The following is a 12,191-nucleotide window of genomic DNA, read 5'->3' as shown; positions in this document are numbered from 1 at the left end:
CACATCAGTTCTCTATAAAGAGGAGCAGGTTGTCCAATAAAATGTGCTATTTACCCCTATGCAACCTGTGTTTGCCTTACTGCCAACAGATAACCTAACAATGCAACTGCAGTGTTGGGAAAGGCTTGGGACGGGGTGTTCTGTATGCAGATTATTCCTAAAAGAGCATGGCAACCACCTAAAAAGGGCCCAGTCACTGCAACACCGCAGGAATCTTCATCTGTTTTCTGACATTGCTCAATCGCTGCTCGGGTAGCAGCCTCAGGGATGTATTCTAGGGATGTATAGCAGGGAACACCTGCTTCACATTGCTGGTGGATAGTGGGACTACCAACGGAACATGGTGGGTGCTGCCACAAGCCAGGTGAGGCTGTTCCCGATGTGGAGAGAATCTTCTGGAAAACACCACCTTGCCACACATGGGAGGCAGGGGCTCATTACATTATCACCTTAAACACTGCTGGTCTTTTAAGGGAATTAAGTAGGAGCAGCAATCCATCGAATCCTGCCATGCCTGTGCACTGTACTCCGCTCGTGTAGTTAGAGAAACTGACGAAAGTGGTCTTGTTAAAATCCCTTTGGCCACTTTTGGTAGCCTCGGTGCACGTGACTCTTTAATGAAATAGTGGTAGGTACTTAGTGGGACAGTGGTAGAATCAGATACAAAACTTGTGGTGTCGATGGGTATAGGTCGGAAGTACATATCATCTGTGTCCTTATCTGTGCTCTTGGGGTTTGGTGGTGAAACTTGTGAGAATGGTATCCATAGGGAAGAGCCCAAAATCTAACAGACTACAGTGCTCTGGATCTTGTTAACCACTGATTTGGGAAGAGTGTGATAGGGCTAAAGAGGACAGCTTAGTCATGGCTTGATTAGTGTTCATGTGCCAACAGGTAGGTCAGTGGTGGCTGTCTGATGAGTGGGATTTGTGTGTATAGTGCAGGATATCTTAGAGGGGTGTTGGTTTGTCTGCGGCAGAGTGAAGTAGGTCTTCCAAGGCAAAACAGTGTCCATCCCTGCACTCCTACCACTGGCCTTTTGCAGACAGGTCCTATTTCACTAACTCACATTGCCACTGTCAATTACTGTCTGTCTCTGCCTTTCTGTCTCTTGGTCTCAAATAGATACAAAGCAAGGGTCTGCTGATTGGCAGATGAGGAAAAGTGAGTAGTCTGGATGAACCCCTCATAACCATAAGCTGCATGCTGAGCGTTATGGTGGGAGAGAACATTTGGTTCGGTGAAAGGGCTTGAATTTTGAGGACTTCAGGTGCCCATTTTGCCTTCCCTAATAAATTGATTGGCAAGCTGAGAGACTTCCCCCATCAGGGGCAACACAAAGGTTGATCTAAAATCACTGAGGGAAGGAGCGGGACCTGAGACAGGAGCTAGAATGCAAGCAATCCACCAGTCACCACTCAAGGGCTCCATACTCGTACACCTAAGACCTACGACCAGTAGGTTACAAGTCAACTGTGAGGTTAAGGACAAGGTGTGGCAGAGAGAGAGAGGGGGCCTTCCCAAGGGGAGGAACAAGCCAAACCCAAGCAACACATCAGGGTTGTGAACCATCTACAGGAGTAGGGGTGACTGTCAACCAATCGCTGTCATTGCTTCTTAAGGAGACACACCTGAGTTCCTTCACTCGAGAGAGAGAGAGAGAGAGAGAGAGAGAGAGAGAGAGAGAGAGAGAGAGAGAGAGAGAGAGAGAGAGAGAGAGAGAGAGAGAGAGAGAGAGAGAGAGAGAGAGAGAGAGAGATACTAGGAGACTGGACCAAGGCCTATCCAAATAAGGGCCTGTGGAGAAGACTGTGAGAGTTAGGAGAACAATCTCATCAAGATTAATCTGAAGAAGAAGCTGGAGCAAGAACTTTTGGGAGAGGGTGAATAAGCACCATTTGGATAGTGGAGTGAGGCTGGAAAATGAGACCAGAGAGTGCATGGGAAGCCCAGGGGGATGGGGAAGACAGAGCTTGGAGGTCTGGAAATAAGGGAGTAGGAGAAATACCCTAAGGGCAACCAGGAGAAAGGCCAAGAGGGCTGGGTAGGAAAAATACTGAGAAGGCTGAAGAGAGAAATATATTTGGTTTTGGAAGATAAAGACCCAAGTGCTTGAGAACGCAGCCTTTGGAGGTGAAACGAAAGGCAGCGTTTTCAGGACCAGGAGAGGTGGGAGTGGCAGTGGAGGCACAAGGTCATGGCAGGTGTTGAAGAGGGGCAGGAGATGTTCAGAACCAAGAGAGATAACAAGGCTTGTGATAACAAGGCTTGGGGCAAGACGCTAAGGGTGATAGGCTGGAGTAGGTGGTTGGAGGCCCAGGATCCTGTGGCAGAAAGAGGTAGTAACAGACCTAGTGAGTACCCTTGCAAGATTAAGAACATGTGGAAGACCTTGCAACAATGAGCAAAGAAGGGATCTCTTAAACCTGGGATTAAAAAACACAGGAGTTCATCCTGTGAACAAGTGTTTGGAGACTCAAACATACTCAAACATTTCTTTTAAGTTGTCCTAATGCACTGCCCGCTTTTTGGACAATACCCATTCAGACAACTTTAATTTAATTCAAAGCCTTACTGTTTAATAATTTGGCCCCAATTTGTACCAGTTCCTAATAAACCTCTGTTTAAAAACAGTTTGGTTTTGGCCTATGTTGAGCCCTATCACCTGTGTTTTTGATTTATTTTTATTTATTGAGCGCTTTTGTCAAAGCCCTGAACCAACATTACCCACACGGTTATATAGTTAAAAGAAGTACCAAAAATGAACAGGAAGAGACCACTACGGGGCGCAGAAGGCAATGGCTGCCTGAAGCTCGGCTCCTCTCTCAACGGTGACGGCAGAGATAATATAGAGAAAATCCTGGACCGTGATCAGCCAAAAAAAAAGCCCTAACTGTGGAGAGACAGGAGAAAGTGGAGACACCCCAAGTTCACTGCCAAACCGAGAAGAAATCGGCGTAAGAAAGAGGTGCTCATCCCCCACTGTTCGGAACATGGCAGCCGTACCCTAAACAGTGCCAAATCAGCCAAGGAGAAGTGCGACGGTTGAAAACACTGCAGAAGCACTGCACTAGGCAAAAGAGAGCCGCCCGGCCCCTGTGCTAGGGACCGTGGGACACCAAAAAGCATAGCAGTGACACAAAGAAGCGTGCCTGGGCTGCCTGAGAAGAGGGAGCCGGGAGGAGGTGCTTGGCGCACATCAGGAACAGCAACAAGGAGCTGGCGTGTACCCAGACGTCCCAAGGCCCATTGCAGTGCTCGGAGCGCACACCGAAGCTCCGATCAGAGCGTGGAGTTGGCAGAGCAGCCTGGAGAAGAGGCCCTGCTTCGTGAACCCCAGAGGTGCCACAGAGGTTAGCCTAGAGCTAAATTGATTATAGTCCACAGTGTCGAAAGCTGCCGACAAGTCATGCCTGACTAGCATGCTGGTGTCCCCCTTATCGGCATTTTTGAGTAGATCATCACAGACCTTTGGTAAATCGGTTTCTGTACCATGTCCTGGCCTAAAGCCAGACTGGTGGGCATTTAGAAAATTGTTAGATTTCAGATGATCTTGAAGTAGTGTAGTTACAACTTTCTCAAGATTTTTTGATGGCCATAATAGCCCTGCAATAGGGTTGTAGTTGGCCAGAAAACTATAATCTAAAGTCGTTTTTTTTAACAGAGGTGTTAGATATGATATTTTTAGCTCCTCAGGCACTAACCCTTGGCCTAGTGAGGCATTTACAAACATCTAAATGGGTTCACTCAGTACCTGCGCATATTGTTTCACCAAATATGCTGGGATTGGATTTTATGTGAAATTAGTAGGCTTAAAGTGAGAGTAATTCATCGATTGTTTCTCTTCCCACCGATGTGAAATAAAACTCAGGTGGATGTATCTTTTTTTCTACTGTAAGATCCAACTCAGTTAAAAGAGGAGCCATATTCATTTAACCATCAATATTCATTCTGATCTGCTAAATTCTATTGAGAAAAGAGATGTTAAAATCATTAGCCATCTTCTGGGATGGAGGCAATATGGAGTTTATACAGCCAGGGTTGGAGAACTTCCTAATAGCCGTAAATAATTCCTTAGGCCTGTTTGCTGCTAAATGTATTTGTTTTTGCAGACTCCGTGCTTTTGCCTGCACAATCTCATCTCTATATGTTTTTAGAGCCGGCTTGGCTATTAAGTGGTCTGTAGTGGTTCATGAGCCACTTTTTTTCAATTTTCCTGACAGCACTTTAGTTTGTGATCAAACCACTGATTTCTTTTCCTAAACGTCATTTTTGAACTTTTTACTGGTGTAATGGTATCACAATTTACATGTAGTTGTCGCATCATTTTTGTGTAGGCATCCACACCCACTTCAGCATCATATGTTGTAGGTATGTGACTCAGAAGATCGATGTCAGAAATACGATCCAGATCTTTCGTTCAGTGAGGAGGTTCTGACATAGATAATATATTACTTCTTTTTTTTAAAAACTTTTATTTTTGTTGGCAGAGGTGAATAGCTTAGACATACATCAGAGCAGCCAGGAGTGGCAAAATACATATTCAACTGAATACAGTGGTGCATATGAACGATAACATAATGAAAGTCATGAATATGGCATCCTGAAGCGTCCAGAGCTGTGGCACTTTATAGAGATGATTGTAATGAGTTCTTCTCCAGAAGAGGGTGAGTCTAAGCTGTTAAGATAGCTGTTAAAGGGAGACCAGATGTTTTTATGCCGGGAGTGGGCCGGGAGGGTAGTGAGGTACACCTCCTCACAGTTCCGAGACCATGTTAATAAGTTCAGCCATTTCTGGAATGTGGGGGGAGAGGAGGACTTCCAGCTCTGCAATACACACTTTTTAGCAATTATACAACTCACATTTAAGAATTTAGCAGCACTTCTGGCTCCCTCTGCCCACCACGCCCCAAACAGCACCCCCAGTGGGTCAGGGTCAACGACAGTGTCACAGATAGAGTTTTCAGGATCTCGTCCCAGAATGCAGCTAGCCTCGGGCAGGCCCAGAACATATGCAGATGGCCTGCATCCTCTGCACCGCAGCGAGGACAAAGCCTTGGGTCGGAGCGAGCAAACCTGGAGATCTTGCGCGGGGTGTAGTATAACCTGTTCAACAATTTGTACGGAATGGTACGGTAGCGGAAGTTCAAGGAGACTCTATTAGTGTGGGAGCACATTTTGGTCCACAGTTGGTAAGTGAATGTAGGAAATCCCAGGGGAATCGGGGTGTTCAGCGGGAAACCCAGGCCAGGCACCACAGAAGGCAACGCGGAGCCTATAAAATTGTAGAAGTTCCAACGGTGACCCCGAATGGCCCGGCTTCCAGGTTTGCGGTGTTATGAATTGCCCATCTGGGTAGAAGTCAGTTAGGGCCAGGTATCCCAGGGTCTGCCAGTGCCAGGGCCATGTCGTTTGTGGGTTCCAGGCCGGGGAAGCACCAGGCGGGGAGCCATTTATAGTATGGGTGTTCCTCGGCACCCGTGGCGAATATCCGTCCCCAAGCCTGCACAGTGGTTCGAACCGGGTCAATGGGTGAGTCCGGTTCGTATTGGCGGTGTAATATTAAGGACATTATGTTGGTGCTAGTTGCCGCAAGGGCCTCCAGTTTGACATGAGGGCGTGGGGGGGTCCGGGGTACCAGTAGGAAGCGAACTGTGCCTGCGCTGCGATCCAGTACCACAGCAGATCAGGGGCAGTGAAACCACCTTTTTCATAGGGAAGTGTCATAGCGAGCCATTTTTTCCGCACTGCCCCTGAGTGCCACAGAAACTGAGCGCACAGCTTGTGGAGGTCTGCAAAATATTTCTTACCAGGCCAAACAGGCACATTTGTGAATATATACAGCAGTTTAGGGAGTAGTATCATTTTTACCAGTGAGAGTCTCCCCGCTAGGGACAGCGGAAGAGGGCGCCAGCGTGCTATCTTGGATTCAGCCAGTGCGCCACGGCCAAGTAGTTGTCAGCCAGGAGAGTGTCTTTGGTCAGGGACATCTGGATTCCCAGATATTTAATCCCGTCGGGGGACCAACGGAGCGGTTACTCAGTGTCAGGGCGCGCTGTGGAGCTCGTGAGAGGGAAGAGTTCAGACTTGGCATAATTGATTGTGAAACCAGAATATGTACCGATGCGGGTGATGTCACGCAGGATAGGGTCTAGGTGGTCATCGGTGTCTCTGACGAACAGCAGCACGTCGTCCGCGTAGAGTGAAATAATTTCAGGGGCTTCCTGTAGCCGTATACTTTTACGTGAGTGACGCTCCCTGACATAGTCCGCCATGGGCTCGATAGCCAAGGCAAATAGGATCTGGGAAAACGGGCATCCCTGACGGGTGCCTCTGAAGAGAGGGAACAGATCGGAAGTTTGCGAGTTGATACAGACCCTGGCAACCGGGGAGGTGTACAGTAATTTAATGTATGCGATCATCCTGGGTCCTATGCCCATGTTCTCAAGGACCAGCCACATGTACTTCCAAGACACCATGTCCAAGGCCTTCTGGGCGTCCAAGGTGACCTCGACCACACTCACACCCTGATCGATTCGTGCCATGACGTTGAGAAGCCTTCTGATATTGTGGGAAGTAGATCTCCCGGGCACAAAGCCTGACTGGTCTTCATGTACCATATAGTACATGACAGGCAGGAAGCGGTTAGCGATCACCTTAGCGAAAATTTTAGTATCCAAGTTCATCAATGAAAGGGGTCGGTAGGATCCACATTCATTGCTAGGCTTACCGGGCTTCAGCAGGAACGTGATGACGGCCTCACGGAGTGTCGGGGGAAGGGATCCTAGCCTGAGTGACTCATTCCACACCTCGAGCAGTTCGGGGGCCAATATTGCCACGTGCTCCTGATAAAATTCGGCCGTTAGCCCGTCGGGGCCCGGTGCCTTACCTTTAGGGAGACTGGATATAGCCTCCACTATTTCATTCAATGTAATAGGGGAATCCAATTGGTCTCTAGTGGCAGAGGAGACTAAGGTGGTGGGTATTTGATCCAGGAGCTCCTGCATCTGGGAGTCACTATGTTCAGTGGGCTGGGAGTATAATTCCGAGTAGAAGTCTGTGAAGACTTCAAGAATTTGCTGGTCGGACCACTGTATAACCCCTTGACTGTCCTTGACAAAGGTAATTTGGGCTTGGCCCCATTCCCCCCTTGCCAACGTGGCTAACGTCTTGCCGGGTCTGTCACCCTCGCCGTATTTACGTGCTGCCTGTGGACGACTGAAGTACTGGACTTCCCTAGTGGCCTGATCATTGAATATCTTGAGCTCCTCACTGATCTGGGAGAGGACACCTGGGTCGATCGAGGCCGGGTGGGCACGTTCCAGGTCCCGTAGTTTAGTTTCGGTGCGGGATAGGGCGGCTCTTATAGTTTTGAGGACTCCCGACTCTGTAGAAATGGACGCCCCCCTGATGAAGGCTTTGAAAGCGTTCCAGCGGACCCCTATGGTGGTGGACTGAGGCAAATTGTGTTCAAAATAAGTCTAAATGTCGGCGAGGATGTCTGCCTTGAATACAAAGTCTTGCAGAGCGGATGATTTGAATCGCCATGTGTTAATAGTAGGGGCAGGTATCCCCAATTCCAGGGTTATCAAGACCGGTGAATGGTCAAACAGTGTGCGCGCAAGTATCCGTGTTTCCACTACCCTGCCCAGCATGGGGCCGGACAACAGAAACATGTTAATCCTGGAGGAACTGTCGTGAACTGACGAGTAATACGTAAACTTGCACGCTTGCGGATGTAGGGCCCTCCATGCGTTGTGAATGTCAACTGTCGCGCTGTGGGTCAGCAACCTACGCGCTGCGCCAGACAGGGGCCTAGGGGCTGTACCAGTCCTGTCCATCGCGGTATCCCCCAGATGATCTGCACCCCGACGTATCCCAGCAATATGGACACCACCTGGTCAACAAACTCAGGAGAGTCAACATTAAGGCCGTAGGTATTCACTAGCAAGTAATCCCTGTTGGCATGGCGCAATGTAATATAGTATATCTCCCCTCGGAATCTATATAGCTCTTGTGGAGGACACATTTAAGTGATTTATGGATCAACGTCACCACCCCTCTAGCGCGCGTGGAATATGAGATGAAATATCTGTGTGGACCCCATGTTGGAGCAATACTTTTGGTCAGGGGGCCCGTTGAGTGAGTTTCCTGCAGGAGCAGTATTTTACAACCGTGTCTGTTGGCGTACGTGTGTAGTTGCTCAGGCCCCGCACCTTCCAGGATATCACCGTTACAGGCATGTCAATGATTTAAGTAACATCCCACCACTGTTGTCGTAGAGAGAATCCTGGGCGGATGCCACCCCAACAGGGGCCCCCTGATGCACTGTGGTCTGCCAAACCGCCTCTGCCATTTTTTCCCATAACACACAACAAACCCACTCCGCCACCCACCTGTCCCACCCCACCCCACCCACCCTCACTGCCCACCCCCAACATGCAGTGTGACCCCCCTCCCCAACATAAGTGCCAACATTTCTCCAAGCCCAGGTGGCTTCAATTAAGTCAATGCCACCATTCAACCGTGGGTTGGCGGCCAGCACCCAACGTGGGCGTGCCCCTTCCACGGTCCAACCTGGGCCCAGCAGTAGTGGCAACCAAATGAAAAGAAACAGAATCGTTGCAAATGCAGCGAGGTGCGCTTTTGCCGTTTGGTCGGCATCTTGAACATCAAAGACGGACAGCGGATGCTGTCTGCAGTAGGTTTCTGCGGTGGGCGGATCCAGTGTTTGGCCCCCGGAGCAAACACGAGTAACCAAAAGGAAAAGGATGCAGATGTAGGAGAGTTCAAGGCAAGCGGCCGGTCATAAGCATCAAGAAGAAGGGGTGATGGGTTACTCCAACTCTGGAGCATAGTTGGTGGCCGGACCGCTTGTAGCAGGGGGCATCATTACTGGGTAAGAAGCAGCATTGCTATGGTCGCGTTGTGAATCAAGGATCACCAGATAGTGTGGGCATTTTCGAGCAGGATGATCAGAGGCTAGGGAAAGATTGTTTTTACAAACACACTGCGCACACACACAGATTAAATTAAAGTTGGTGTATATTTAATCCGCAAAACGGTAGCCTGACACGTGTTTCGAGCAACATGCTCTTCTACTGAGGCTGCAGGTTTGTGTACATGGGAGATAAGCCAGTACATGAAATTTAATATACATGTGAATGACCCAAACAAGGAGGCAAAAAGCCAAGAGGACGGTCAACACACCAAAACAAAATAAACAATGAAGGCAGGGGTTATCAGCCACATTATACAGAAATGGGAATACACTTGCAAGTTCCTCACCGTTGGCTAAGATGTCGCCTCTATGTTCAGAACCAATCCACTGATTGAAGCAAGTCCTCCAGGATGATAAGGCAGTTGATGCCGTATCAAGTGAGGTGATTAACATCTCACATGAATCACTGAAGGACAGACCATATACGCTGGAAACGGAGGCGCAAAAACAAATGACTGTGAGTGAACCTCGGGATAAAAACGTTGGCCAAACTTCTTCTCTTGACATTTCCTTTAACACAGCATTTCTGCAAACAAAAAATGCATTCAATCCAGCGTTAGGGGACGTGCAAATGGCCTCCGGCACTTCTATAGTACAGAAAACTACAGAGTTGGCCCCCGAGCTGCAACTCGCAAAAGTGGGAACTCCAAAGCCTGTAGGCTTGTTTTCCATCTTCGGAAGCTTAGACAACGAAGTGCATTCGCCTATACATGCTGGCAGAAAGTCTTGTAACGTACAATTGAAAAAGCAAAAAAACATGCCTGCCAGAAAAAAATCGCAACTAAAAGGAGCTCGCAAATTTCTGCGGAACTTAAACATGTTCCAAATAGTTGACAAGGCTATTACTACCAGCTTGAAATTAGCGGACACTATTAAGGAGACTCAAAATGCTCATCACGAACTGGATGACTTAAAGTCCAAGGTGTCGCAGAATCCGTCGAACGTTGAGGACTTAGTTATACAAACAGAACTCTTGAACATGTCAGTTTATGAAGATAACATCGATCCTGATGATGAGGTGAATAAATCTACTGATGACATATGCGCCGTTCAAGAAGTGGTTACTTCTTTAGCTGGTAAAAACATATGTAATAACTCTCAGAATCCAGCACCAGAAAACCAAAGCTGTCCTAAGTTGGAAGCACAGCAATGTGAAACTCCTTCAACTTGCCCCATTCGAGTAGCCAAAAATAGAATTTGCGAGATGATGCCACAGGTTAATGAGGGGCCTGACATAATCAGAGAGCAGAGGAGTCCAGTTTTCCTGACCTTGCATGCGAAAAGGGAAAGACAAAGGCTTCAAGGCCTACTTAAGTCTCAAAAATCTGATCTAACTGAGCCACTTGCCAAAAAAAAAGAATTCTGTTCAGAGGTGTCCCCCGTTTTTGACGCCATTACAGAGAAATCCCAGAAACTGGTCTTTCATAAGGCCTCCCCGGCGACACTAAATCTGAAAAATAAGACAGCGCTGCATGCTCCTAGACAACCAGAACCCTCATTGCTGATCAAATTAGTGCTTGAGCGTTTGGAGGGCGAGGACAAACTAATTTTGAACAGAACCAATGTGTTAAAACTGCTTCACTATGTACCCCGACTTCGCTCTTTGGAGTCGAAAGACTTGAAAATAATCGAATTTCCTGAGGAACGTTGCACCGATAAGGTGATTCTACATGTAAATTCCAACTTAATCGCAAATGTAATCTTGGAGGCGAATGAAGAGCTACTATCAATGGGTTTCGACACTTATAAAGCGAGAAACCCGGAACAACGAGAAAATGTTAAAGATGCGACGACAACTGAACTTGGCGATATCCAGCTTCCTATGAAATGTACGTCTAAAGCTCATGAAGAGGCGAGAAAACCAGTTCAAGGAGAATTAAATCGGCAGGTCCATCCTGAACAGATCAATCTCTCTTGCACGGCCCAGTTTCCATCTCTTCCGTCCCAAGGCTTTATGGCGGCAGAAAAGAACCCGCAGAGTCGAATTGTTCCAATTGAGAGAATTAAAATTACCATTGAAAATGGGAGATGCCCAGGAAATTACGTGCCACCACAAACAAATAATCAAAGGGAACCCGCACGGGCGGAAGACTGGAAATGGATGGCTGTGGCCTTGAATGCTCATTCGTTCAGCTAACGCCCAAATACTATTACCGAGCAGGAATGTTCCTTTGCCTCATGGAACACACGCGGTTTTTTACATCTTCTAAACAACAATTGGGCACAAGACCTACAATTTATTTGTTTACAGGAAACCTGGATGCGCGAACTACCAATAGCTCCAGAGTACGAGTGTGCGCTAAATCCAGCGATTAAAGCCGAGAAGGGCCGTCCAGTTGCAGGCCTGTTAACAATGATCAAAAGATCATCGGGCTACCGACTGCACATCTCAGTCAATCATACAGCATTCATTCAAGTATGCGAGATACGTAAAACTGCTGCTGCTGCCAATGCTTGTGATGTGATCTATATCATTAATGTATACTGGAACCATCTACGGACTGGTTCACTGCCATTCGTCGACCAAATTACTGCAATCCTTGATAAGTTGCTGGAATCAAGCAGCGGAAGCGCAGTGATAGTTTGTGGTGATCTAAATATCGATTTCTTCAACCCTCAGAATTCCTCTAAAAACCGTTTGGCAGAGATATGGAGAGAAGAGATGGAAGTGAGAGGGCTCGCGATGTTAAACGGTCACACGCAGGGTGACATTCCAGCTAAGTCCACATGGCAGCGCGATGGGCAAAGTTCCACTATCGATTACATGTTTGTATCCGATACGTTGCATAGAAAAATAAAAACTATGAAAATCCACTCAATGCCCAACAGTGATCACGATATGCTGGAACTTAGATTCCTTGACACGAAAGGCCCGCAATGCAATAAGTGGAACTCCAAAGTATTGGTGGAAACCAATCGCCTGCGCTTAAAACTGAAAGAACAGGACGTGATGAAGATAAGCCGCCAGTTTAAGGCAACGACGAAAGAGGTTGAATATACGCCAATTCTGTCTCAGTTCAAAAGCAGGAATCTTGGTCTCAAAAACCAGTCATTTACGAAAAAACATAGCTTTGAGCTTATGATAATGCAACGGAAAAGATCCATGAGAGCAGAGATTCGAAAAAACAATCAGGGCCCCAAGTCTGAAATAACTGCAAAAAACAAAGCGGTTAAACAAGCCTATAAAAAC

At 47.5% G+C, this 12,191-nt stretch overlaps 1 protein-coding gene across 3 annotated transcripts in view; it reads left to right on the top strand.

Annotated features, from left to right (window-relative positions):
- The window catches only part of ZCCHC4 (zinc finger CCHC-type containing 4), a 939,775-nt gene that overhangs the window by 760,163 nt on the left and 167,421 nt on the right, over positions 1-12,191 (top strand). The window lies entirely within an intron of this gene.

This window comes from Ambystoma mexicanum, chromosome 6q (genome assembly GCF_040938575.1).
Source record: "Ambystoma mexicanum isolate Mex_15411 chromosome 6q, UKY_AmexF1_1, whole genome shotgun sequence".
Taxonomy (NCBI): Eukaryota; Metazoa; Chordata; class Amphibia; order Caudata; family Ambystomatidae; genus Ambystoma; species Ambystoma mexicanum.
Note: the sequence above shows the minus strand (reverse complement) of the source record. Positions and strands in the feature narration are given on the sequence as shown.